Genomic DNA, 27,977 nt, shown 5'->3' on the forward strand with positions numbered 1-27,977 from the left:
CAGGACGCTCGCCAAACGGATCCGGCTCGTCGCGCCAAAGACAATATTAATATATTATATTATAATAATATATTATCTTTTCATTTATTTATAAACGCTGTATGATATAATAATTAATAAATCATGTGATTAATTAATTTTACGAATAATATTTTCGCGGCTTTGCAACACACGGACAGACGTTCCGTGCAAACAATAATTCGTTTTCGTTTTTTCTTCCGTTGTTTTTCGCTGTCGCTCGAAACACGCATCACGTTTTGAAGTCAACTCTTCGTAATGGCCTTAATACGCAGAGTTCCGGGCAGTTGCTCATTCTGGCGTTTAAATTTCAAAATATTGTCTTTTATAAGCTCGTGTGTCACGTGTACAGCACACGGGCTGCTAAAATTTTGCGACCCTAGCACGTAACTATAGTAATCGCATTGTTAGTCGTTATTTCGTTAGTTACTAATAAATAATAACTGTAATAATATTACTCAATATTTAGTTTGCTATATGTTATGAAATTGAATATGATTTGATATCATATTAAGCAAATATAATTTTTTATACATATAAAGTATCATGTCATTATCGTTTAAATTATCTTTTCATTTATTTTCCCTTGTTTTATTATGAAATTTTATTCATATTAATTTCATTTTAATAACCATTTTGAACTATTGCACCCAGCTTAAACTTATGGCTTTTGGGAGAAATCCTCTCTGTGTTTTATATCGTGCAATTTTCTTAAATTCTGTACAATTATTATTATTTTTACGTTTTATCGTTAGTTTGGTAGTTATATTTTTTATACACAAGCGTTTACGACTAATTTAAAACAAAGTAAGACTTACGTTTTAAATTTTCATTTGTATACACAACATATTATCAACGAAAGATTGGCATAATGATGGGACGTCAAATGTAGTGTGTATTTCATCTGCTGCCCGTAGTTGTTTTTAATTTTTAATATGTGGTAATTGGTTGAGTATACATTTGATTTGAGATTTAAATTATCATTATTCATTAGGCATGATACGAGCACACAAATCGCAATACAATAAAATACGACGGCGAATAAAGCAAACACTTCAACGACTACGTACAATTGCACATAATAGGTACCTGGTATTATGTTTAATGTGGGTCTACTTATCTACATGAAATTGTTTTTTTTTTTTTTCAAGTGAAAGAGTCGAATATATTATATAATTATGAATAGCCATACAATAAACCTTTATAATAAAATGTTTCAATACAACAATTTTTCCCATGTATAGTGTAAAAAAAAGTCATTTGTATAAAAATTAATTTAAATTCCTGACGTGTTCGAGAAAATAAAAATTGAACGTGAATAACTGAATTATTCAAACCATATAATATACAGACAACAACAGTTTTAATGGATTTTCGAGATAAAAATCAGACTTATACTTGTTGTAGTTGTTAATCACTAGCTATATGGCGTCGTCGTCGTCATTTACCCAGTTCAATATATAAAAATAAATCTATATACAATAATATACTTACAGTATTTTAAGTATTCCAAAGGAAAAAAACACAATGGAATGCGATTAGTAATATAGCCAAGCCAGTAGTTATTTATCTTTTATCGCAAGTATCTGCGACAGTACCTACAACATAAAATATTATATTATATAATATTATTACATTATTAAATTATATTATATTGTAATCACCGTAATTCAACTAAAAATAATTCGATCGAGATGCATTCGGAAATTAGAATGTGTATTCTTATAGTTATACAATTCATTAACACATAATATACATAATACATATTATATAATAATAATTAATTAATAGTAATATTATGTACGATGCATTACAATAGTTTGTATTGTATTATCATCTAATAAGTAATAATGGTAATATAATATAGTCATATATTGTCATATAATCAAATAGAACGAAGTGTGAACGATAAATTTTGCTCGCGTGATATAAATTATAATATTATATTTATAACTTATAAGTTATTAGTACTTAGCACTAATGTCCTTGCGTTTCAACGGCAACAGTGCAACTTCGATGCGCGAATGATAATTCGGCACCGGTTTTATGGAGGACGGGATGATAACAAATGATGGAATTCGATAACCATTGTGTACTTATAAGCGTTTATCGAATTTTCAAAGACGCATAAAATATTTGTTTCGCTAATAATTTGTACGATGGCAAGGAAAGAAAAACCACAAAATTAGGAGCGGAAAAGCATTTTTTTTTTTCATTTTTCCCGCGCTGTTTTGCGCATCACACTTCCGCCCGACGCCTCGTACGCGGATATAATACGCTCTTTAGTATTTATACACACCCATGTCATTGTGATGATGTTGTTGATGATGATGATAATGATAATAATAATATCATAACGTCATACAATTAATATCCGTCGCTGCGGTGTTATTAGATATTATATTAAACGGGTAAGAAGAAACGAAAACAAAAGACATGCGTCCGACAAACGACAAATATATTATGACACATTTTAATCCTCCTCAGTCGTACATCCATTCGGTGCGTTTATGTGTATTTCTCTTTCTCGCTCTTTCAGGTCTCTAAGTTTCTCTTACACTATCCGTCTCTCTCACTCTCTCTCTCTCGAAGACGACGACGACGACAACGACAGTGTATGTATATAATATTTTTTTTTATAATATTATTCCTGTCGGCTGTCGGTTTTCTTTATTATTTTTGTCGATACACCACACTGTCCACACTTATACATTTTAATGTTAATAATAATATTCCTATTTAATCGACAGCAGCGGCACGGCATAACAACAATAATAAAAATATTATTTTATTATTTTTATTTGGTGGTCTGTCTTTCAGATCACGAAATATACCTACATCGAACACACCATACAAACTTCGATCCAAACGCAAAAAATAAAAGCCGAACGACCGTTTTCATAGACATAATTATGATTTAATATCACAATATTATTAATTTCTGTTATATAATAATATTATTGCGCTCGTGTGTGTGTGTGTGTGTGTGTGTCTGCGTGTGTGTGCACGACCAACCATGCCGCCTGAGGGTAGTCCGCCGCTGTCAGACCGACCGGCGTACACCCCTGTATTATATTATTATTGTTATTACGAAAAATCGACGACGGGTGTCATTGCTGTGGTTGTGATGGAGGGGAGTGGTGACTACACAACAAAGACGACGGCCTCTGCTCCTCTCCGAAGAGTGAATCACGTGTTTACTTTTACGACACCACAAAAAGAAGACCTGCCGCTGATCCCGCTCTTGTACCCATTATTCACGACGACAATTTATAATATTGTATTGGGGCTCGTACATTTTTGTCAGATCGAAAACCAAATTGACGGCCGTAATAGAAATAACAGATTGTGTTATACAATATAAATATCATCCAACGAGAATTAAAAGATTATTATTATTCGTTTTTAACACACATTTACACGATACGTACAACATACAGTCGACAATACCTAATGACGTAAATAATATAATACAATATACGCTTCAACGTAATATATACACAGCCACAGGCGTGTTCGCTGGCATTGCTTGTGTAGCATAATATTATTATAGTGACCGGACATACTACCTGTATGCCTGTATTGTTGGCCAATCTTTTTTTTTATTATTTTATACAGTATACACACGCCTTGTGTTTTATTAATAAAAATATTACAGATTTAGACGAATTTTTAAAGCAACTTTTAATGCAAAGCTTATTTTTTTATTTTTTTTTTAATGTTTTTATAAATAATTGTACGTATTACTAATGATAATTATCGTTTTGCACTAGCTGCGAGATTTTGCAGTGACGGGTAAACAATTTAAATTTCAAGTTATCTGCGTCACGGCCATTTTATAGTTTTTTTTTCATTTGGTCTAACAATATATGAAACTTTACGCGGATGGAAAAATCATACCGTTAGTATATAAAGTCGTTGAAAATATTATTTCGCATCATCGTACGATTTACGTCATGGCGTAATCTCAGTAAACACGCGCGTGCGCGTTTATCGACTCGTTAATATTATATTATATGCCACATAATATACGTTATAGAATAACGAATAGTGGGCGATAGTGTACGTACAATATGAGTAACGAGTGCGGCGCTAATTAAATAAGCCTACATAGGTATACAATATGTACAGTGATAATTATAATCGTATACCAGCAAAATATATAAACAGGTACTTACCAAGTAGATTACTTAGGTACTTGTAGAACATTTTACAAAGAAAATAATATTATAACGTACACAATACAATATACATGTGCATTGTGACATTGTGTGTATCTGTGCGTAGTGTACATTCGAGCTAATGGCCACCATAAATCATTCAAACGTTTTATAAAGCAACTGAAAATAATATGTTGTTCGCACCGCAGTTCGAAATATTATTTTAATATTGTTCGCTGTGCAACGTCCAAATTACGACGATTTAAATGACTTAAATCAAATCGACCATAAAACGTAGTCATTGTGGACACGATTAAAACTCATTCATTACCAATCTACTATTAGAAGTCTACTATTGCGCTGCAATAATAATGTTGTATACACACGTGCGCGATTTTAAACACAGTTTAACAATTATTTTATTATGACCGTTTTATTCCAATAGAATAGTATGATATTATGTCGAATGAAATTTTAATATAAATTCGATCATATTATAATATTATATTATATACGTGCTACGTATTATACGATCAACTTTTATATTATATAATATTATTATAATAATATGTACCTACATAACGGTGCCTGGAAATTAATATTTGCTCCCGTCTGTATGTGTGTTTTTATTGTTTTCCCGTCAAACGTGCGAGTTTGGCTCGGAAAATTAATTACAATAAAAGTAGATAATAATATATTATAATGGGTGCACAGCCTATACCTAGTGTGTGCGTGTACGTGTTAATAAAACTCGTGCGATGCGGTGAAATTTGTCGTCATCGAAGTGTTCGTTTACGAACTACGAACCACATTTAAACAATATTATCATCATACGACTAAAAAACTGAGCGCAAAACAAAATTACAGATCAAAATAAAAATCCATTATAGCGTCTCTCTCCGTGTAGCTGTGAGCCTCATAAAAATGCGACGGCGACAACAGATCAACATAGTTCGAGAGATTATCAAGACACCCTCTTGTAATTATTATTTCTGCTGGAAGACTTATATATGCCACGACGTGGTGGTATAAGGTTTCGGGGTTTATTGAACATAATAAATCAGTTTTTTTTTTTTTTAACGAACATTAAAAATGTATTCATCCAAAAGGAAGTGGTGTTTTATCGACCAACAACGTCGTCATGGTCGCCGTGACTATGGAGCAGTAGGGAAACGACGAACAATATACAAACGTAGCTCCTCCCGATATGATGACCGTCTCTGATTGTTAAAATATTTTTGAGAAAAGAAAAGCTATACAAATATATACATATATATATATAATATATAAATAAGTGATTCTTCTATTGATTCGGATTGGTGTATGTATATACCTAATTATAATCTCTTAACGTTTAAATACCAACTATGTGTCGAAAATTACAACATTTAACCATCAAAAACTTTTTGTTACAAAAAATTGTATTCCTTAAAAAAATATATACATATAATACATATGTATAACTCCTATAACCTATATAATTACGGTTGCAATTTTCAAATCTAAAATCGATACCATGGTGTACCGTTGCCCGTATGAGTGTTTGACACACGTCATATATGAGAATAGACAACGGGATTTCTTTAATGGTATGAAAAAACATCATAAAGCTGCTGTGCAATACATCTAAACAAAATATATAATAATTTAAACGTTTCGGTTAGACATACACATAAAAACGATGATACCCTTCCACATTATGTGTTTATAAAGTACATTATAATATCGAATAAAATATGTGCAATTCTAGTAATTAAACAGGTATTTCTGACGCCTGTTATTTGTATAAAATATTTAAATATGTATGTAGAATGTAATAGAATCTTTGTTAGACATTTTCGTATGTTTATAGAATGAATAAATGCAAAATAATGTAAATTGTTCATCAATAAAAACCATCACCAAACAATAATTAATCTTAATTATGTATTGAAATACCTACGTATTAAATTGATTTTTTGTAATAAAATAAATAAAATATACTTAAGTCATTTTAAACGCCATTACTGTGTTCAAAATTTAGATTATTATTATTATTATTTTTTTTTTTTGACTGTTTTTAGAGCATTTAAATTTTAAACCTTGCCGCCAATACGTAATAAACATATACAAATTCGAATGGGAATAAGTCCTCGGTAAAAAAGCCGCCGCAGTAAAAACCGGTTTTTCGCGTCTTGTACAATTCAACAACTGTATTTAATAATGCTACTAGTTGTATGTAATAGTAAAAAAATAATCCATACTAGTAGTAGTAATAGTAGCGGTATTAGTAGTAGTAATGTATAGCTATATAAAGTAGTAATATTTGATGTATATAGTTTTATAGTACCTGCATAATATCATAATAATTATAAACGAACGCGACACTGCGCGTTATTATATTACATGCCGTCGTGATAACGAATCGGACGGTTTCTAATTTTTTTTCTCGCTCCGTCTTAATTATAATTTATACATGATATATGTAGGTATATCCGAATCGATTAACGCCCTTTATATACGCGTGATAATCGAACAACGCTCGTAATAATAAAGTGTAAACACTGCTGCGGAAAGTGCGAACAAATTTTGCATGCCCGTTACACTTTTACCGATACATGTGTACATATATATATTATTACCCCACGCACGTGAAACCAAGTGTCGCATTGAACAAATATGTACACAATAATTAGCACCCAAAAGAACCTCACACATGCACACTATAATAATATATTATATGTACTTAGTAGGTATATAGACACGTACGTAGTCCATACCTACCTTTTATAATATAAAATGTATACGCCTGTTGTAGACCACCCATTTCGTTCCCGAACTTAATATTATTATACATTAGTTACCTATAGGTAATAATATGACCGACTATGTGCATCGCATTTTTTTTCTCACCATAATTTAATAATGGAAGTATTATAGATTGTTATAATAGGTATTTATGTATTTATATTGTATAATAGACTTTGTAGAAATAAAACATTAAAACAATATTGTATTACATCTTAAAGACTTAAGTATAATAATATGCACAGGTGGTTAGGTATATTGTAGGCATATGGGTTATACATGATTAAATAATATTCTTTATATTCTATCAATATGATGTGAGGCGAGTATTTAACAAAATATTATATACATGCGTGAATTAAAAACAAATATATTTAGTCAGCGTTTTTCTATAAAAATGAAAATAAAATTATCCAATTGACGGGCGTATATGAAAAGTAAAACTGAACGTAAAAAAAATGTTTATGTACGTGTGTATGTGTGTGAGAGAGCGTATACTGTGTGTATATATATTATACATCGTTATATTCGTTGAACAAACTGCGTTTGATGACGAATGGACGACCTACATGCCAAGGTTCACGGTATATACGAGGTTTCGCAATAAATAAAACCTCAGTAGTACCTCACCGAAATGACATAGTCAATCTTATAAATATATCCTTTAATAGATCCCATACTATATAATATAATGTATATATATATATATATGTTGTACACACAAAAACCACCCTAACGAAGTCAATTGTTGTGTTTTGAGATTTCAATGAGTTTATTGCAAAACCAATATTTTTAACGTCATTATAAAAATAACAATAATAATAATAAAGATACTAACAATATGGTGGTTAGACATTACGTTATACAATAAACTATAAGCACATGCATTGAGTGTTTTGCAAGTTTGTAAGCTCGACGAGTGACAACGAATAAGCGCACCCCACATATACATAAACAAAAAACAATAAACCATTATAACAAAATAACATTTTCAACGTGTTTACAAGCACATGTATAAATGTTTTAACAATAAGCTACAACTACGCGCACAAGCCGATCATGAGATAATTTAAATTTAAAACTATAGTTCGGTCTTGATACTGTAGGTATATTGTGATGTATAATATAAATAATATTCAATATAGTATACATGTATACACAGTCACAGGGTTACCTATGTTACTGGAGGGTTTAAAGTCATTTAATATAAAAATTGTAAATAAATGTTTATATGAAAATATAAAATATTTTAAACTTATATATTATGGTATAGGGTATCTGGGTATATACGAGTAGGTGTGCGGTAGTATTGCTGGCATTGGTGTATTTTTTATCAATGATTTGTTATGAAAACATTTGATGATAGTTGGCAATTTGTAGTGGTAGCTTAGAAAAATGATCAGGATCAGTCCCTAGCTATTTTTAAATGGACGTTCAATTTAATATAAAGTGTAAATATAAAAAAATGAAAATTTATAGAAAGTTTTATTTCAATTTAATTAACTTATCGTTTCAACGATACCAAATGTAGTTTCCAAGTTACTAAAAAAGTTAATAATATGTTTGTAAATAGTCTTATTCAACTCATCTCATTCAAAGTTCAAAAAGAATAAAAGAACAATTTTTCTGTGACTAAATTCTCTCTATTATCCCTTTGAAGTCTTATCAAAACTTCTACTGATAAGTGATAAAGTGATAAATAATTTTCTCTACGGAATAACATATGAAATTTATGTTGTTTTTTAACTACCACACAATACATTGATTATACAATTGAATATAAAGAGTTATAAAACAATGTATATTGTAAATAGCAATATATTACTTCAATCATCGTAAAGATATACGAGCTCTATGAGCTGATCATTAATACTGATTATAATTTTATAAGGATGTTTAATGAATGGGCTATGATGAAAATTTTTTTGGAGAACTTATTTTGAAAACAATTTAGTGGCACTTCATCCAAAAAAAAGTTTACCACAATATACATCCCAAATTTTTGGTCACGAAACTATTTTCATAAAATATGTGATGATATATAATAATAAAAAAATAATACACATATTTACTGCAACTTGCAGTCATAATCATTATAATAAATAGGTTACCACCACTGCTTTCGCTGAAACGACAAACGCATTGTACATAACATAGGTATTTATAATATTTTTATAAAATATAGTCATATATTATCCATCAGGTTCATGTTGATATGTTATAATAATGATATAGGTGCATATAACAATAATAATTAATAATTGCATTACGCGATGGTTACGTATTGGTATTATAAATTGTTCGGACGAACAATTAATACAACTATTTAACCAGTAGCAGTTATAGGCCTGACGCAATAGAGGTTTTAGCAGCCTATATATTATACGGTTATATGCGTGTGTATATAATAATACAATTTGCGTGTATATGTACGTACATATTGGGTGTATAATAACTAATAAGGATATAACTATAATTTATTAAGCATATTATTGAGCCAATAATAATCGACGGCGCGTATTCGAAACGTGAGCGAATGAGAGCGGAATGATTGCGGAATACGATCTTTGAATAAAATCCCGTTGGCCATTTGTGCGCAACCCCCTCAGCACCAACCACACAAAAATAAACCCAATTACCCACCGCCGGTAAGGCGGTAACGCAGGAAGAGCGTGGGAAAACGTACTCAACAAATATTATTGTATTTACGCATATAATTATATAATATAGTTATGATACCATATTACCTATATCAACAAAGTTATGTTTAATAATAATTAATAGTTATTGTGGACGATCGAAGCGCGTTTGACAATCTCGAACGTCGCGTGAGCGTTTAAATACGTGGATGCGGTTATTGCGTTAGAAAAATCCATAACGCTCCAACACAATGAAAACTGTTCAAATTCGAACTTTTTCCTCCCCTCGTCCCGCACGTGACACTGCAAGTACTCACCCTCTGTTTCTCGCAACACGCGTATCTCTACCGCTCCTATTCACCCTCCAAAACCAACCACCTCGTCCTTTGCAAGCAGTCGCCGCGACTGTATAGTTCAGTGGCCACATCGCCTGTACCTATAACAAATTGTTGGCGTCTTTTGCTCGCGCTCTCTCTCTCTCTCTCTCTCCCTCCTTCTCTCTCTTTCGGTCTGCCCAATCGTGTATAATATGTACAAACACGTTGGTCGATGATGCTTTATCGTCGGCGATTGAAAAACTTTCACGTATATCACCTAAAAGGAGGTATTTCTATTGAATTTTATTGACGAGGGAATTTGCTCGGAACAGTGTGTTGTCGCCAGTCCCCCGCCAATCACTATCTCTGCGGCGACGACCGTCGAGATTAACACTCCGTTTCATTTCTTCATAGCTGCGACCGGGAAACGGAGAGAGAAACAGAAAGAGAAAGAGAGGGAAAATGTAATTTAGCGAATACCCATGTACGTTTTAAAGCAATATTGAGAAGAACGGTTGTCTGAAATCCACACAGCGGTAGAGAACAATATCGGTATCGTGTATAAGCAGAAAATAAATATTATATTTTTATATCCGCGGAGAAAGTTATACTTCATGTTTTCTGCGAATTTTACGCGTGCGCAGTCAAACTGGGAGCGATTATTATTAGTTTAAAGCTATTTACAACTTCATTACTATACCTATTATATCCATTTTAAGTGCACTACTCGTATCCTAGTGTAATCGTTTTCCATTCGAAATAAATAGTTAATAAAGGTTTAATAAATGTTTGTTTAAAGGATCGGCCAAGATGCACCCGCGCTTAGGTTGAAAAATTAATAGGTCTTTGAAGAATACAATAATTACCATTTTCGATCTGTAAACTTTCCATGTTACGATATAATGAACAATAGTACATATTAGACATTAATATTATATTAGTTGCAACAGACAAGCGTTACGTCATTCCTTTAGAACTCGAATAATATTTTTGTTTTATTATTATTATATTTATTTAATTTATCTTCTAATCATTATTATTGTTTTTCGTGATAACATTGTTGTGCACAATATACATAATCATGGAAATTCACCAGTTTCCACTATTATAGTCGCTAAATCTGACACACTTGCACACACTCGAAAATCGAGTTTTGTGTTTTCCGATCGCACACAATGGCATTATATACGTTATTATAATTTATAATACCGTATACGTATACGTGTAAATAAACTGTGTAATGTAACATAGGTATAATATAAAATTAATATTTATTTTCAAATAAATAAATATTGTTATTACTATAGTATTATACTACCACCGTCATTGTCGGATCCGCAATAATCGCGTTCTCGCGTATTGTTGCATATTAATTTTTGCATTTTTTATACGTCATAAATGCATGAATATAATAATATCATGTATAGTTCACAATCGATGGTAAATAACAATATTACAATAATCGCTGCGGCTCGTCATGCGACCGTAATATGACCATTTGACCGAATGCAAAAATAATAATATCATAACATGACGATCACGACCTCCTAATAATATCATCATCATAGCCGCCGCCGCCACGTGAGTTGTAAGCAAACTATTAGCATTCGTAAGTCTGGTACGGAGGGGGAAGGAGTATCAGCTATATACCAATATACACATACCAACGATTACAAAATATTAGACGATCCACACACACACACACACTGCAGGTTACTTAATCGCGAGTGCAAACGGATGCAGAAAAAAAATCAGTGTAATTCGATGATTGTTTTCCGCAGACGGCGAATATAGTAAAAGGAGAAAAAAAACCATCAGCTATATAACCAGAGCACACAACTACCGATACTTATATGAACTATAATATACGTCCGCCGCCACACGCGCGCGTCGACTCCTCCTCGTTCACCTCTCGCTATTCCTCATCGCTGCCCACAGAGCGTAATAATTTCGCGACGGTTCCACGCGATCGATATGCGTGTACACGCACAAAGGATAGTAGCTTTTGGGAACGAAAATTGTGTATTACATCGCACAGCCGTTTCTGAGGGGAAAAAAAACATGATAACTTTGTCGGAAAACTGCTACGCAAACAGCAGCGAAGAAACGCACGGAAACAAATCAAAAAAAAAACTGTTCACTGGATACGACGATGAGGACGAGAGAAAAAAAAATGTATGTAATTAAAAGGCACTTGCGGGCTCTCTTGAGAGGGAGGGCCACTCGTTAATCCCGGAGAGGGTGATGGGGGGTGGTGTAAACTAACCGTTTCCGGTGTGACCGGCGCGGCGGCGGAATAACGTCGGCCGACTGTTGAGCGTCATTGCTGCAGTAATGGACCGTCGTCGTCGAGCTATTTCGAGGCGGTTTAATAATCGAATCGGCTGGCGCGCCGCCATGGGCCGTCGGCAAAAGTCACGCGCACAATCTGGCCGGCGAAATTCGTGAACGGATTATTGATTTTGCTTGTCATCGACTCCGCCGATCATCGAAATTATAATAATATGTTATTCATATAGGTCCTCGAGCTCTCCGACTCCATACGTACATTTGACCCCATTCGGTCACTCCTCTTTGGTTATACGCACGTTGAACGTTTCATCCTCTCGCGGTGGTCATCGACGGAAGTCCCTCGAGAAAAATATTTATTTAGGAATTTAAATTAATAATAATATTATATTAATATCATTCTGAAAGTTAATAAATTTGAAATAAATGTTGAAAGATGAAATCTTAACTATTATTGCAATCTTGCGGCATATAGTATTGACTTGAATACTTCCAAATGCCCAACATTCTTCTACCATGTATACTTTCGGGAATTTACGTGATAAAGTACCAAGAGGAGGGCATTATTTCGTCGTACGAGACACTGATCCACATTGTGCGGATTGTGTATCGGCCAAATTTACGTTTATCGAAACGTACATCGATGTAATGACACGATATCACATGATATCGTGTTCGGATCGTTCCATATGTTATGTCGTTATGTGACTTTATAATAGCTGCGAGTCTCCCCCAAAAATCGCGGAACACTCAACGAATATTCACCGCTTTGTTCGACCGGGATAATGTTTAACGCGTACCGTAAAGAAATGCGTGAACAACGACAGTGGTGGGAAAATACCGAAAATAAAATAATATGACGTACGGTAACACACGTATTAAAATAGAGTAGTAGTAGTAGTAGTACGTATAAACTATGTGTATAGGTGAATACATTATTAGAATTATGTACCTAAATTACGTTACATGTGAATATGTGATAATATGCATTATAGCGAGTGCAACGGCTCGCAGTGGGAGGCGGTGGGTAGAACGAATGCGTGCGTGCATGTGTATGTGTGTGTGCACGCGCGTCAGTGTTGCACATCGGCGGCGTCGCGACGGCGGAGGGAACACAGACGCATGCACTCACACCATCCATCACGGTAGGTGGAGGGGAGAAACGCGGTGTAAAGTGTAAACTCACTCGGCGCGGCGGCAACGAAAATAATATATAATAATGTAATAAGGCGTCCCCTGGTCGTCGTGTGTAATGGAACAGCCCGATAATGATATGAAACAACCACACACACGCATATACACGCACACGCACACGCAACAAACGCACACACACACGCAACAAACGCACACACACACACAAATGCACTGGCATATAAATGTACACAAGGCGCGAGCGATGGCACGTAGGCGAACGGCGAGACGCAGTTACAGTGCGCCGGAGGAAGAGTTGGAGGGGAACAAACACATCGCCGCGGGTCGTCAAATTTCGACCTTTTTTTTCTGTTTTTTCACTACACTCTGGGTCGTCGTGTGTCTTCTCGGCTCTCATCCTGTTTTTCGGATAAAACGTTTTTATTACTTTTATAACAATATTATATGATTATCATTATTATTATTATTATTACTATTGCTGTTATTATGTTTTTATCATCATTATCTCTCATCGTTGTCAATGTTTATTGTTATTGTGTGACGTTCAACACGCGCCTGCGAGAAATCGTTATCGTCGCGACGAGGACAGTAAAATACATTAGCAAGAAATATCGTTCACCGAACCTAACCTACATTATACAATGGTAAGACATTCTCGCCCGTTTGAGGAGGGTTTATTTTTCGATTGGGAAACAAATTTTCGCCTGATTTAACATCGAGAATATGGGCGTTAAACGTTTTACCTCGATGAACCACTTTTGTGTCCATCGTTCCTCCCCCCCTCACCCTATCAGCTCAAAATAAATATCCACCTGGTCTTATAAACATAGGTTTTTTTATTGGAAATGATGTCGCTTTCGGCAAACGCCGACAAATGTCACAAGGTGCGTCGCGCGTCAGTCGCTGTAGACGACGATTGTGGAAAAAAAGGTCAAACCTCCGCGGACGTTCTCGTAGGAAATCACGTCGACATAACAATGGAATGTCTTCCGAGGAATTACGAGGAAAGAAAATATTATAAGAGAACGAACAAAGTGACATTCCGGCCGAGAGTCGAACACGCAGTAGTGTAGTACAGTGTGTGGTGGATCGTGTCCGATTTCAATTCGAAAACCAGTTCTGCATAAAACAAAACTGCACATACATACACATTACACACCTATATTATTATTATTACCTGCCTACTCAGTCTATACTCGCGATCGATAAGGTCGACCGGTGCAGCGGTGACGACGAAGACGACGTCGCGCGATTCATATTATATTATTTTAATTTCTACATTTCACCGATTAAATAAATTGTGAACAATATTTTTGTGCGCCCCTTGAACAGTATTATTACGACCGAGTAAATAATAATAATAATAATAATTAATATCAATGGCATTAATTACTATTATTATTATTGTTATTGTTATCATTTACACAAGTACGGGGCGGCTAGGCCAGCTACCGCAACGCGGCAACAGCAGAAAACCGTAAAATTACCGTCGACAGGCACAATGCCCCCCGCGACCGGTTTCGCGCGCGACCCCCTTCCCCGCACTGCACCGACCGACAATCGTTCGGCGGCGTTCTCTCTTTCCGTTCTCCCCGCTCTTTACCGACTGTCAATCGAGCCGCAATTTTCCCGTTCGCACGAATAATAATAATGATTACGTCGCGCCCGACCGATTTTTTGACTGCGTTTTTCGTAAAACTCTCTCGCCAGCGATACGGCCTACCAACTACTAATCACTACTAGTATGGTATTGCTATTACGTTTACACTTAAGTCCGATGTGAGTTGTACGCGCCTCATACATTTAAGGTAAAAACTGAAATTGTCTTTTCGTTTCGGCGCGAATTCGAAAACCAATGTTTTTATCCATGACGGCGAGAAGGCCGAGGAGAAGCGTTCGTGACGATTGTCGTGTCAGATCCTGGGCGGTCCGAACTCTAACTGACACGTTGACCTCATTACTAAGAGTGGAAACATCATAGAGACCTTTGCACACAGATTACCAAACGTGTTGCATATTTTTGTACACGAATTGTTGTTCTTCAAGATTTTTAAATACATAATAATATATTCTGCAACTGACCTATGTTATATTATTACATACGTCACGGGTATGTAACTACACAATATTGTATTTTTGTATTTCGGTATAAATTAATGATTCAAGTATCTTTTTCAGTAATGTTGTAGTCCATGGGGATATTTATGTTATCAATCGTATTATTTCAATATATTTCATGCATTTAAAAAAAAGTAAATTTCCTCAGTATAGACGTCAAATTTCCGGAATTTTCATAAGGCTATTGTTACAGATATCAAACAAAGATTTATAGATGATGAGTAATTCAATCTACTAAAACAAAACGACTATAATGAAAAATGCAAAAGTATATTAAACGGTCACTAATTATATCAGGAATTGAAAACCTGTTTAACCATGTAAGGTTTGATTCATTATTTCGTAACGTTAATTATCGAGTTGGTATTACAATAAGGAATGAAAAAAAGAACACGGATTTGATATTATTTTTTAATTCAAAACAAACGGCTGAACTGCTCCACAAAGCATGCAGGCTCTCTAGTAAAATTGAAAAATTACGCCATTATTGACGTGATGCCAACAACGTTTCAATTTTGTACACATTTGATATTGTACAGTCGAACTCTTGAATAAAAACGATATCTCTCACTCGACATTTCGGACGACCTCTCCACGGCGCTTCTTATCAGCAAAACTATTTATATACACACATACACTCACGTATGGACGCCACTCGGTCGTTATTATCACATGAAATATACCATAACATACTTTGTCCGCCACTCAAGCGTTTTGTGCTCACCAAAGTCTGCATAGACTTATTATTCTCGCAATTATTTATAAAAAAAAAAAAAAACGATACTATTTTACACCGTAGACAATGTGGGGGGGTTGTGCTTGGAATTCATAAATTATTTTCATAGGAGTTACAGATTTCGACGTGTGAACGTCCATGCCACGATGGACGTTGAACACACTGCTTCGGTTCTCAAAACCGGACATAACATTAATAATAAATTTGATCAAAAAACGTATATAACGCAATATTATAAAGCATTGTGATACATCATTTGACTTCTTCTCTGAATTATAAATATAAAATGCATTATATATTTATATTACACTCTTTCATCGTTCGGCGTTATCGCAAATTACGTAGAAGTTTTAGCTCGCGGCTCTGTAGTCTGTACTACACACATGATATTCTACGAACGTGCCAAATCCCTGATATCTGCACCAATGTTAATTCGATTTACACACATTAACGAGATGTTTATTTTATTCGTTTGGCGTATGTGTTTGTTACGATTTGATTCGATGATATTCAAAAATAATAAAAATTTATGTTCGATATTATAAAACTATTTTTGCTATTTAAATAATAACACATTCGTCACTACACAAGTCGTTGGAATACTCGATGTTTTGTTTGGTTAAGTATAGTTCCACGGTATAAGAGATAATATAAAATATATACTAACCGTTTTTCGGTAAAATGCCAAATCTGGACGATTTGACAACGACCGAAGCGCGAGACAATGTTTAAAGAGACGTCATGTCAATAAAAAAAAAAAAAAAAAAAAAAAAAAAAAAACACTCGACAACGATTCCGAGTTCATCGTTAAAAATAAAATGGCAAATACCGACAGACTGCGATTCCGTGGAATGACAACGACGGCGTTTTTATAATTATTAATTATTATTGACGTTCGTCGAGGTCCTGCTGTCGCGGCCAACCAGTATGCAATATTTTGATAATCTGCGAATGGGTTGTATTGAATTGTTACACCGTTGTCGTATTTTCGGCTTAAAAATTTGTTTTGTTAGAAATCATTATGAATACCTCGCTATAATAATATATAACGGCGCCAGACGATTCGATTGGTAGCTATTTTCAGACTTGTTATCGAGAGGCGCAATACGTTGTGCTATTATTTTGACGTCGTTATCGCTTGTGGTTTTGGAATAATGCTCATTCGAAAATAAAAATATATAGGTATTTTAATATTTAATTATACAATATTATTATTATTAATATAATATATTATATTAATAAACAAGATAACTTATTACTTAATATTAGTATAGACGCAATCATTAAGGTTAGGATGTCTATGACCTAAAATTACAAATATTGAAATATGTATGCAAATATGCCTAATAAAATGTTGATATAAACTATCAAATATAACATGATAAAATGCATTAAAAAACAGCGGTATATCTTTATTCATTCAATATAGAATAATACCATACGTCCTTACATTTTTAATAGATTATTGGTAGAACACGTTTCACATTTACGTGTTCTTATGAGAGATGTTACACCAACAATGGTAAATATTAGATATCATAATATTATTTATTATTATTATATAGGTATTGTATCTATATCATAGGTAGCCTACAGGCATGTCGGTAAAACTGAAAAACCATGTATGATGGTGTATGTGTAGCGTCAACGAGCACCTGCACACCGTTAATATAATAAATAATAATAAAAGAAATGTTTTTTTTTTTTTAATATTCTTTGAAAACTAAATTCTAAAAAAAATAACCTGTGCTGTATACAATTTACAAAACATTAGCTGGGGTAAATAAAATTATGTAAATATTGTAATAAAATATATAATATGGGTAAAATGCCCGAGGTGTAAAAAATGTGTGAAATAGAATTGTACATGGCTGTTTTACAATTTGACCTGTATTATGCACAACTAATATTAATAATAATAATAATTATAACACGTAAAAGGCTCATATACACCGAAACCATAGTATGTATTATGTCGATAAGAAACGACGATTTAAAAACGAAACGGCAATAGGGCAAAAGAAAAGAACAGTGGCAAAAAAGCGACGAGTGCGTTTTATAATATTATTATTATTATTGTATGTACTGTCGTCGTCGTCATCCTACCCTTCCCCTCTCCAGCAGTTACGGCCCTCGTCCTAATCATCGTCGTCCGGATGAATGACGACGGATTATGATTCGCATACACACAGACCCATAAATACACAGAGACACACACACGCACACGCGCCGCGGGAGACGACGATGACGAAAATGGCTGCTGCTCGGGGAGAGCACATTGAGCACAATACACGTGCACACACACGAGGCCCGCCTGCCATTGCCGTCGATTCGTATAATATCGTGTTATTATTATGACTATTATTATTATTATTATTATTATGTGTTTTAAATAAAAAATATTGTTGCCCGACGACCCGAAACGAGTTCCAACAATATAATATTATACGAATCCTCGGCCAACGTATAAATGGTAATTTTATACGCACGTCCGAGCACTATAATACTTATACTATAGTTACCAGTTACCACTACTACCACTACTTACTACACGGTACACTGTCGTAGTGACTGCCCAACAACAATGTTATTATACCAAGTATACTTTTACACGTACCTATGCAGTATGCAACCTTGTCAGGGGACGCGGACGACTGTAACGACAGATTTTCGAAACCGATTTCCCTCGGTCCGAGAAATTGCCGTTTTTTCGCAGGCACACAAAACGATCGCGTTTCGTCTGTTTGTAAGTTTAACAACTCAACTGACCTATTATCCAACTATCTATTAGACACGAAGAATCGGACTAAACCAGTCACTTGTAGAAACTACTTTGCGTCGTGTGGAGTACTGTAATAATATCATGAAGTAACTAAAAAAATAAATGTGTATAATATTATTAATATTGTTAACATTATTTTAAGCCCATAACCATAGAAGTTGCGGCTCAATTATTAATAAAAATAAAAATCCGTAATGCCGTTTTGTGTTGCCAGCGTGGATGCATTAGTATACAGCGGTACAGATTTTGCCTTGTTAAACTAATATAATTGCTTTCGAATAAAATGTGAGTTTATTGATCTATTTTGTCGAACTTAAAGTTCTAACGATCTAACGTTATCTGTGTTGTTTTTCAACACAGATTCGATTTTTTTTCAAGAGAGTTATGATTACGTAAAAAATATGTATTACCTACAGGCTACAGTGTACTTGACTTTTAAAATGCTTGCGTAGCTCAAATGTCGAACGATGTTTTCGGCCAAGTCTCGGGCCTTATCGTTATTGTGAACCGAACAATCGAACTAAACTGCACTGCACTGCACACGTGTATGGGCCGTATAGGCGATGGCGTTTCGTAGAAATGACACAAAGAGAGCACGTCTTGGGAATCCGTTTGGTTATAAATTATACATTTTTCGAGAATCTCGCGAGTATACACTCGCAGGCCGCGTTACATAAATAAACACGGAACATTGGATCGTGAAAACGTAATCTAATGTAGATTAAGAGTTTACGTAATCGAAAGTTTCCACGGGTACTGGCTCAAAATAAAATTTAATAGCTCTCCGGTCGTATATATTAATAAGCCGTCGTCGTCAGAGACTGAATATAACATGTTGAGCGATTTGCAGTTTATTGCAGGATGGACAAACTCGAGTTGGGTCCCAGATTTCGAAAACAGCACGAGTTGGGTCCCGGTATACTTTATGGAGTACATTAGTTGGGTCCCGGTATATTTTTTGAGGTACACGAGTTGGTTACCGGTATATCTTTTTGGAGCACATGAGTTGGGTCCCGGTATATTTTATGCAAGGTTAAAATACTCAAATACTATAAATTATTACTATTTACCAAAAAGTTATAGGCCACATCTATACACAATAATGATAATTAACTATAAAAAGCTTCAGTTAAAACAATGCACAATTAACTGAATCAGTTTAGCCAGTGGAAGGCGTGTGCGACCGGCACCGACAATATTACCCAATTCGAGTATTATCAAATATTACCGCGGACCCAACTCGTGTTTTTTTTTAAGGGATCAAATATCTCGGGACCCAAATCGCGTTTTCCCTGCAGGATATTAATAAAATCGAGCATACGAAATTTAAAAAAAAAAATCCAAATACAATCATCAAACACATGCATAAACTACTTTACAAGTGAACCGTATTATAATTAAAATCGTTTGCTTAACAAACTTTGCTATAATTTTTGTCCGGTTCGGTTCATTAATGATTATTATTATTATTTGTCGTGGCGGCTCTCACATAACAAATTAGCTCGTCTCGTTCTGCAGAATTCAGGACCAGAGTGGCATTGATTTTTTTAGAGTTTTAAATTTTTCACTGTTTTTGTATTCATGTATTTATGGAGTGAATACAGGAAAAAATGAAAATAAATATAAATAGAGAAACTTTAAAAACAAATATCGTAATAAAAAGCCAATTAGTCTTTTACATCGTTGGTCGTTAGTCAACAGTCGTCCGTCTTTGTACTTTTTATCAACCCGATGGTACAATTTTTATATGACATAACGACTTCTTCATCTTATTATTAGTAATCATTCAGAAACAATGGAATGAAATACGAAATTTTTGTATTGGTCGTACATAAATCGGCGTGAATCCGAAACGGACTTGGCACCGGTGACCGTCAGAGAGGGAATTTGGACCGCTACGGAGAATTCTATTAAACGATTTATACGAATGACCGCGATTACTCCTCCGTGTAATTATTATTTATTATGCTATTAAGACTTTTCGAAGAATTTGAAAAATATGATATTGTACCTATTATTGATTACCGTGGTGATGACTAATTAATATTTATCTTTACCAAGGGCATCGTCGGTATGATAATTGTTATATAAGAAGTATTAAGTACATTATACGCGATATAAGTTATAACTACTCTTCACTGACACACTGTCCGACTCTTCGTCAAACTTCGTTTCTAGTTCGAAATTAATCGATACGTTATATTATTATTATTTATTAATTTATTATCATCCTCGAATACCAAATTTTTTTCGTTTTATGTATTTGTAACAAATGTCAATATAACTTGAACAAGTGATCGTATAAAAATCAACGTCTGCCTAATATCCTTGGCGTGATTTCAATTTTCAGAATTTTTTTTCGTACACTGTTATAGAACGGAGGAACGAACAAAATATTTGAAGTAAAAACACGTAACACTCGCACAGCGCAGACAACTTAAAAAAAACATTAAACAAAATAATATTATTGTAACGATTACGGTCCCGACAGCACGTCGTCGAAACGAACAATATTCGTGTTGCATATTATAACAGTATTAATGTGGACAAATGAGAAAAATGTACGTTAAAACATTGAAAATAATTCGACAACGGTGTGGCGGCGGCGGCGCACCAATAATGATTATAATGCAATCAAAATTATTCAAAAACAAATTGATCCTTGAATTTTTTTTTTAATAATTAAATAGTTATAAGTTTATAACTTATAAATTATATAATAATATTCTCGATTTCGTTTTCGTTTGTTTCTTCGCGGCCGCGGCGCTCGTGTATAATATTATTATATTAATAACACTCCATTACCTTGTGTAACCACTCGAAATTGTAGGTTTAACACTTCATAGTGTATATTATTGTTACACCCAGAACACACACACGCGCGCGCGTGCACGGCGGTCCGTTGGTGTTATGATTTTTTTTATAAAAATACCAGAACAATAAAAAAAAATCGGGTAAATGAGTAAAGCTCTGCTGTACATTAAGTGTCCAGAGAGAGTCGTTGTAATGGGTGTGTGAAATTTGAATTCAATGATAATATTATTGATATTATAAAATCAATGTTATGAAAAACAATTCTGATCGAAGACGGTCGGTCAGTCTATATATAATACATTACCAAGCACATTTTATGGCATAATTTCAATCACAATTACATAGGTAACATAAAAAGTAATTTATTTTACTATTTCTTATTAGGCATTAGTCGATTAAATTAATTGTTGTCAAAAAAAATGTATTGTATTTGAAAACGTCAATGTGTGTTTAAAATATTCTAATATACTCTTAAAGTTTCAAGTACCCAAGAAAAATTTTTTTAAACTACAAAAAAATAACTAAAACCATTAGTGCAAAAAAAGAACAGTTTAATTGACTACACGAGACGGTTCTATATATTATAATATTATTATTAATTACCATATTGTAACCTATAAAAGTTTATTGTTTATACAAATATAGATAGGTGTGGTATTAGTTTGGTCATTAGAAATAAAATCGATATGAAATACCTATAGGATTTGTCTCTTATTTATATACCATGCATTTTATGATAATATAATATTGCCTAAATACAAATAAATTGTGAGTACTGAGTACTACTCAGTGAGTAGTGACACAACTCAAACAAATATATTCCAAGAAAATGATTTGAAAGTTAAAGATCACCTTCACTCAAATGTTTTATCTTTTTTATTGTATAATCTAATACAAATTGAAAATATTCACTTTCTAATAAAAAGAAAAAAAAACATGCAATGTATAAATGCTTGAAAATGTAATCTGTATAATTTTTACAATAAGCAAACATTAAGCTGAATATAAATTATATTTGCACGATAACGTGAAACTAAAAGCAACCCAGCAGTTACACTTTATATTAATGAACTGTGGACTTAATTTAAGTTTAAGTTGGTAAGATTTTATAGATTTTTTTTTTACTTGTCATGAATTAAGATCTGTTCACCGTACTTTAATCTTCTTCGTATTGCATTTGAGTTAAGTTCTAAAACCTAGGGATTTAGTTGGTTATTTGTCAGCCAAAGCCATTATTCATGGACCTATTCAACATACAAATACAAATTTAGTATATATTTTTCAAATTTTCAATTTCTCATAATTTCTAAATTCATCTTAAATTCAACCGTAATAAATTGTGTGTATAGTTATAGCAGATGTGTTATAATTACTTATAACGTTTTAATATGTAAATTCTATAGGTATTCGGATACTCTAATCGATAATCATAAAATTCATCTAGCTCTACAAAAACGGGAAACAGTTTCCTTAAAAATGTTCAAATATCATTGACCTTGAGAAAAATAATTTTAATTTTTCTCATTCCAACGGCGTACAACAACGGTGATAAAAATAATAACATTTACTAATTACAACGTTATCCAAAAATAACAGATCGATGAATACGATGTATTTATATACAATATATATATATTATAAATTGCTGTACAAAGGGCCGTGCCCGTTATTAAATAAATAAATAATTAAATTCATCTAATAATATATCTAAATTGGAGAAAATATAAGTTAAAGCGATAATATTATTATGAATTATTAATTTTTATACATATTTTGGGTACCTTTTTCACAATATCTGGATACTTTTTATCGAAAATAAAATTCAAACAATTTAAAAAGGGTCGACTTGTAGAAAATTAATTAAATTATTATTTTTGATAATCCTCGTGTAATGAAAAAACAAAATTATTTATCTATATACATATATAATGATATGGTATATATTATACGTAATACGTACAACGATCAAATCGTAATACGCGCGTCTTGTTCCATACTTACAAATGTATATAAATCCGAACATAATATTATTATTATGATGGTCACGCGTACAAATTTATTTTATAAACACATATTTTGATATGGGTAGGTCACACACATTGATACATCAGACCATCAGAGCCACTCTCGGCTGTCGGGATTGGATAAACACGGCACACCGGTGTCGCCTGCGGGTGGAACGAACGGGGCTCGTCATCGGTTTATTCTCTCTTCGGCCTCCGTTTTGCAGGTTAGGTTAGGTTAGGTTAGGTTACGCTGTAAGTACATCAATAAAGCCATTCATATAAAATATTATTTTACGTGAAGCATTTGAGCTAGGTTTCCATGGACCTCTATCTAGTTGGTGATCTACCGAAGTCCTTACAATATTGTGTACAAACGCAGCAACCAGCGAGTCTCGACTTTCCGGATCCGCCGATGATGCACATTTGAATCGATCGTCGAATTTCACCGTTAATCGGCACGAACTACATACCGATAAAATCGGATAGTTTTACATGCATAATATTTTTTTACTTTGACGAATAGCATCGTCATACTCTGGGTATTTTTTTCTACGAACCGATTTTTGTGTTAAACCGACGAATTTTATACGCACAAGGTTAGAATATTGCAGTAGGTATATTGCACAATGTTGCAATATCGCATATAAAATGTACTTCCATCACACAACGAGCAAGATAACAAATTTGGACGGACAAAAGCGTCGTCTGTATATTATTCAAAACAAAACTGGTTATTACTTTATCCGTTTTTGTTCGTTATTCGTTTATTATTCTGCAGATCATGTCGTGAAAATCCAAAAACTTCTTGTTAATTGAAAAACGAGTGAACATGTTCAATATTTTTATTCGTTTTTTTCCCCAAAGAATGATAATAACGATCGCGTCACGCAAATCATTATATCAATTATTATATTTAACATGTCACGCAATTTTGTATTTATTTGTTTGTTACCGATACGATGTTATGTTTGTACAGCGATCGACGTATTATAAATTATAATAAAGATATAATATACCCACTTCAATCCGTTCATCGCGTACGGTGTACGGTTTAAAAATAATTCAGTTAAACACGTTAGGTTAGGTTAGGTTAACCAGCCTACGTGTTTTATTGTTCGTACATATTTAATATTATATTGCAGGCGACAAGTGAATATTATGAAGTGTCGGTTTTACATAATAATTCTTCTATACGGCTAGTCGGTATTGAATGTGTGTGTGTGTAGGGGGGGGGGGAAGGAAACTCTCATAATAATATTATTATATCCGACCGAAAAAACATTTTTACGCGTCTATACCAAAACGCGTATCAAATATTATTATTGTATTTTATCGAGACAATTGTTCTTGTTTTTCTACAGCCTCTAAAAGGCGACACTTTAGAGTTAAATTATTAATCGACAGTCGATTGAGCACATGGCACATACGCACTCCGATCGTTTACGTTTGAAGCGGTCGGCGACGGTAGTAGGAATTGACATGTCGTCGCGCCTGCTATCGATTTTTTTTCCTACGTCCACGCGATTCGATTGTAAAAACATTTGCAATGATTACCGCGACCATGTTAATAATAATAATTGTTGTTGTGACACAATAAAAATCCAACAACATAATGGAAAAATGTCGACAATACCTATACCTATATAGCGAACAATGTCAACGAATTCGACGCCGCCGCGCCGGGCGGCTACTGCGGCGGTGGCGGTTACACGAGCGGTGAGCGTGAATATCATTATTATACCGCCACTACGACACGTGATGACTGTTACGAAACCACGATTAATTATGATTATCCCCGCCGCCGTCGCTGAGCTCTGCACCTTGTTCGACATATTATTATTATTATCAAGACCGACTGTAACTTATACTATATGGGTACTGTCGGCGTAGTGCGCCGGAGTAAAAATGAAAACTAATTTTTATTTTATTTCCCATTCAATCACGCTGTTTGTATTTCATTACAATGTAATGTTTTTATTTTATGATGATATCATCATCGTCATTTTTTTCGTCGTTATTAAACGGATTAATATTATTTTCGGTGCGCTACCGTTTTCGCGTTTGAGAAACGGTTCCGGCGCAACGATCACGTTATTATTATTATGTGTACAGGTATTCATGGAATATCGAGACGGTATTTTTTTTGTTCCGCCGACTTCGTGCGTCGCACGCACATAGTTTGCCATTTCAAGTTATTTTATTTAGTACTGTGTGTGTGTGTGTGTGTGTGTGTGTGCCTAATATAATATACCTATAGTAACTACTATAATACACGACCACGTGTGCGTCGGAATGGATTTCGGCTCGATTCGGCCGCGAACGGGCGTTTGATTTCAATTGATCAACCGACAGTTTATTCCCGTGTACCGAAATTAACATAACTCGTTTTCGACTGGTATCGAATAGTAAAATATAATATCAAAATAGTACAAGTATATAATAATACATACATATATATTATAGTATATAATAAGTATGCGGTATGCCGCGATAAAGAAAGGACTTTCTCGCGTTAAAAATAACAATAATAATTCGCGGGGTTTCGACGGCGACCCAAGTCTTTCTTATCTCCGCCGATATAGTACTGTAAACTAATTATTATTAATGTTTATAATAATAATAATAATATGACAAAGAAAATGGATCAGTATTTTTCAACAATTATTTTAACTTTTTTATCAAATTATTGTTATAGCTATTCGAAATGGATATGCCAGGTGGATTGTGATACCGGATGTCCGGTCATTTTTCGTGTACCTATCATGATAATGTTATTATGGTTTTTATGGTAACATAGAAATAATGTAAGCCACCAACTATTGCTACTATTTAGTGTAGTGACGAAAAATTATTGACAATATTATCATTTTGACTTCATACACATAAATACAATTCAGTGTTTTTGAGCCAATCAACCGAATGTTAAAGTTTTAGGAATCACTTAAACTTTTTTTCCATTCTCTTTCTGAAATTCAATAATGTTTAAAATTAAATCATAATTTATAGTTTATACACTGCTAAATAATATTTAAACTTATTGTTTTTAAGTAACAATGTTACTTTAATTGTGTAAAAATAACTTCTAAGCATAATATCTGTACTCTAAATAAATAAATAAAATAAATAGTAGTTGGTCATTCACAATACCCATTAGTGATTAGTGATTACTAATTACACGGTCACTGAGATATAATAATGTATGAGAGTTTAAGACACTTAATATAACATTGTATAGTTTAGAAATATATTTATATATATATATAATTCTACAGTATGTGTGTATGTCACTGAACTCCTCCTAAACAGCTATACCGATTTGAATGATTTTTTTGTATGCGTTTTGAGTGACGCCTTCTGGTTTAGATTCACAAATCAATTCACCTCCCCAACCCCGGGAGGTACTCAAACAGACATTTTGAGATTTACAATCAGTGTGACTAAGATTATTACTAAGTGTATTTAACCACTATCTATCTATAGGTATGAAAAAAAACTTTAAGCACAAGTAATTCAACACACAGTTTGAGACATTTAAGAGGTAAGCTTTTTAACGGGCTACGAAGTGCACGGGTTCAGCTAGTGAATTATATTATAAACTTAAAAGTACTTAAATAGCAATTTATCTCGTGGTAAACTCTATTTATAAATCATACCGGCTCTTAGAAGAATTAGCATTCATTTTAATTTGTTCTCTTGGTCAAATTTTTTCGAATTCAGCATTCGTCAGAGCGACGTGCATTTTGCGAATGCGATAGGTTCACCTCTGCAACAGCAGGCTCGGTCGGGGAGGGGGAATAAGTCAACCGGGTCTGTCGCGCCTCAGGTCGATTAGACTGTGTTATTATTTTTGTCTGGTAATACGTGTAACCAACACGACGCATGGGATAACACATAATATTACCATTATCGTTTATCCGATACGTTGTTATAATATGTGCACCGCGCGGGGCAGATGGCCTGATCGCGCGCGTGTAAAAAGACTCGACCGCACGCGCAACACCAGACACGCGGCGCACGCACAAACACATCTGTCCGAGTACAAACGGCTCTCCGGGACGACGACACCCTCTGGAATCTGATCCCCAGACACCGTCTGCTGCAGGTTTCTTACGTTTTTCTCTTTCTTCTTCCTCTCATTCGTCGTCCCCTCTCGGTTCGA

The 27,977-nt window shown here is 33.9% G+C and overlaps 1 long non-coding RNA gene across 1 annotated transcript; it reads right to left on the bottom strand.

The window, feature by feature from the left end:
* Positions 1-111: 111 nt before the first annotated feature.
* On the bottom strand, positions 112-27,977 carry LOC149055672 (uncharacterized). The gene is made up of 3 exons (XR_016191527.1): positions 27,472-27,977; positions 22,938-23,056; positions 112-1,616 (listed from the first exon to the last, which is right to left on the bottom strand). It is a non-coding gene; the product is annotated as an uncharacterized LOC149055672 (long non-coding RNA).

The sequence above is a fragment of the Diuraphis noxia genome, unplaced genomic scaffold (assembly GCF_037042655.1).
Source record: "Diuraphis noxia isolate RWA-SAM2 unplaced genomic scaffold, SU_Dnox_SAM2 contig0004, whole genome shotgun sequence".
Classification (NCBI taxonomy): domain Eukaryota; kingdom Metazoa; phylum Arthropoda; class Insecta; order Hemiptera; family Aphididae; genus Diuraphis; species Diuraphis noxia.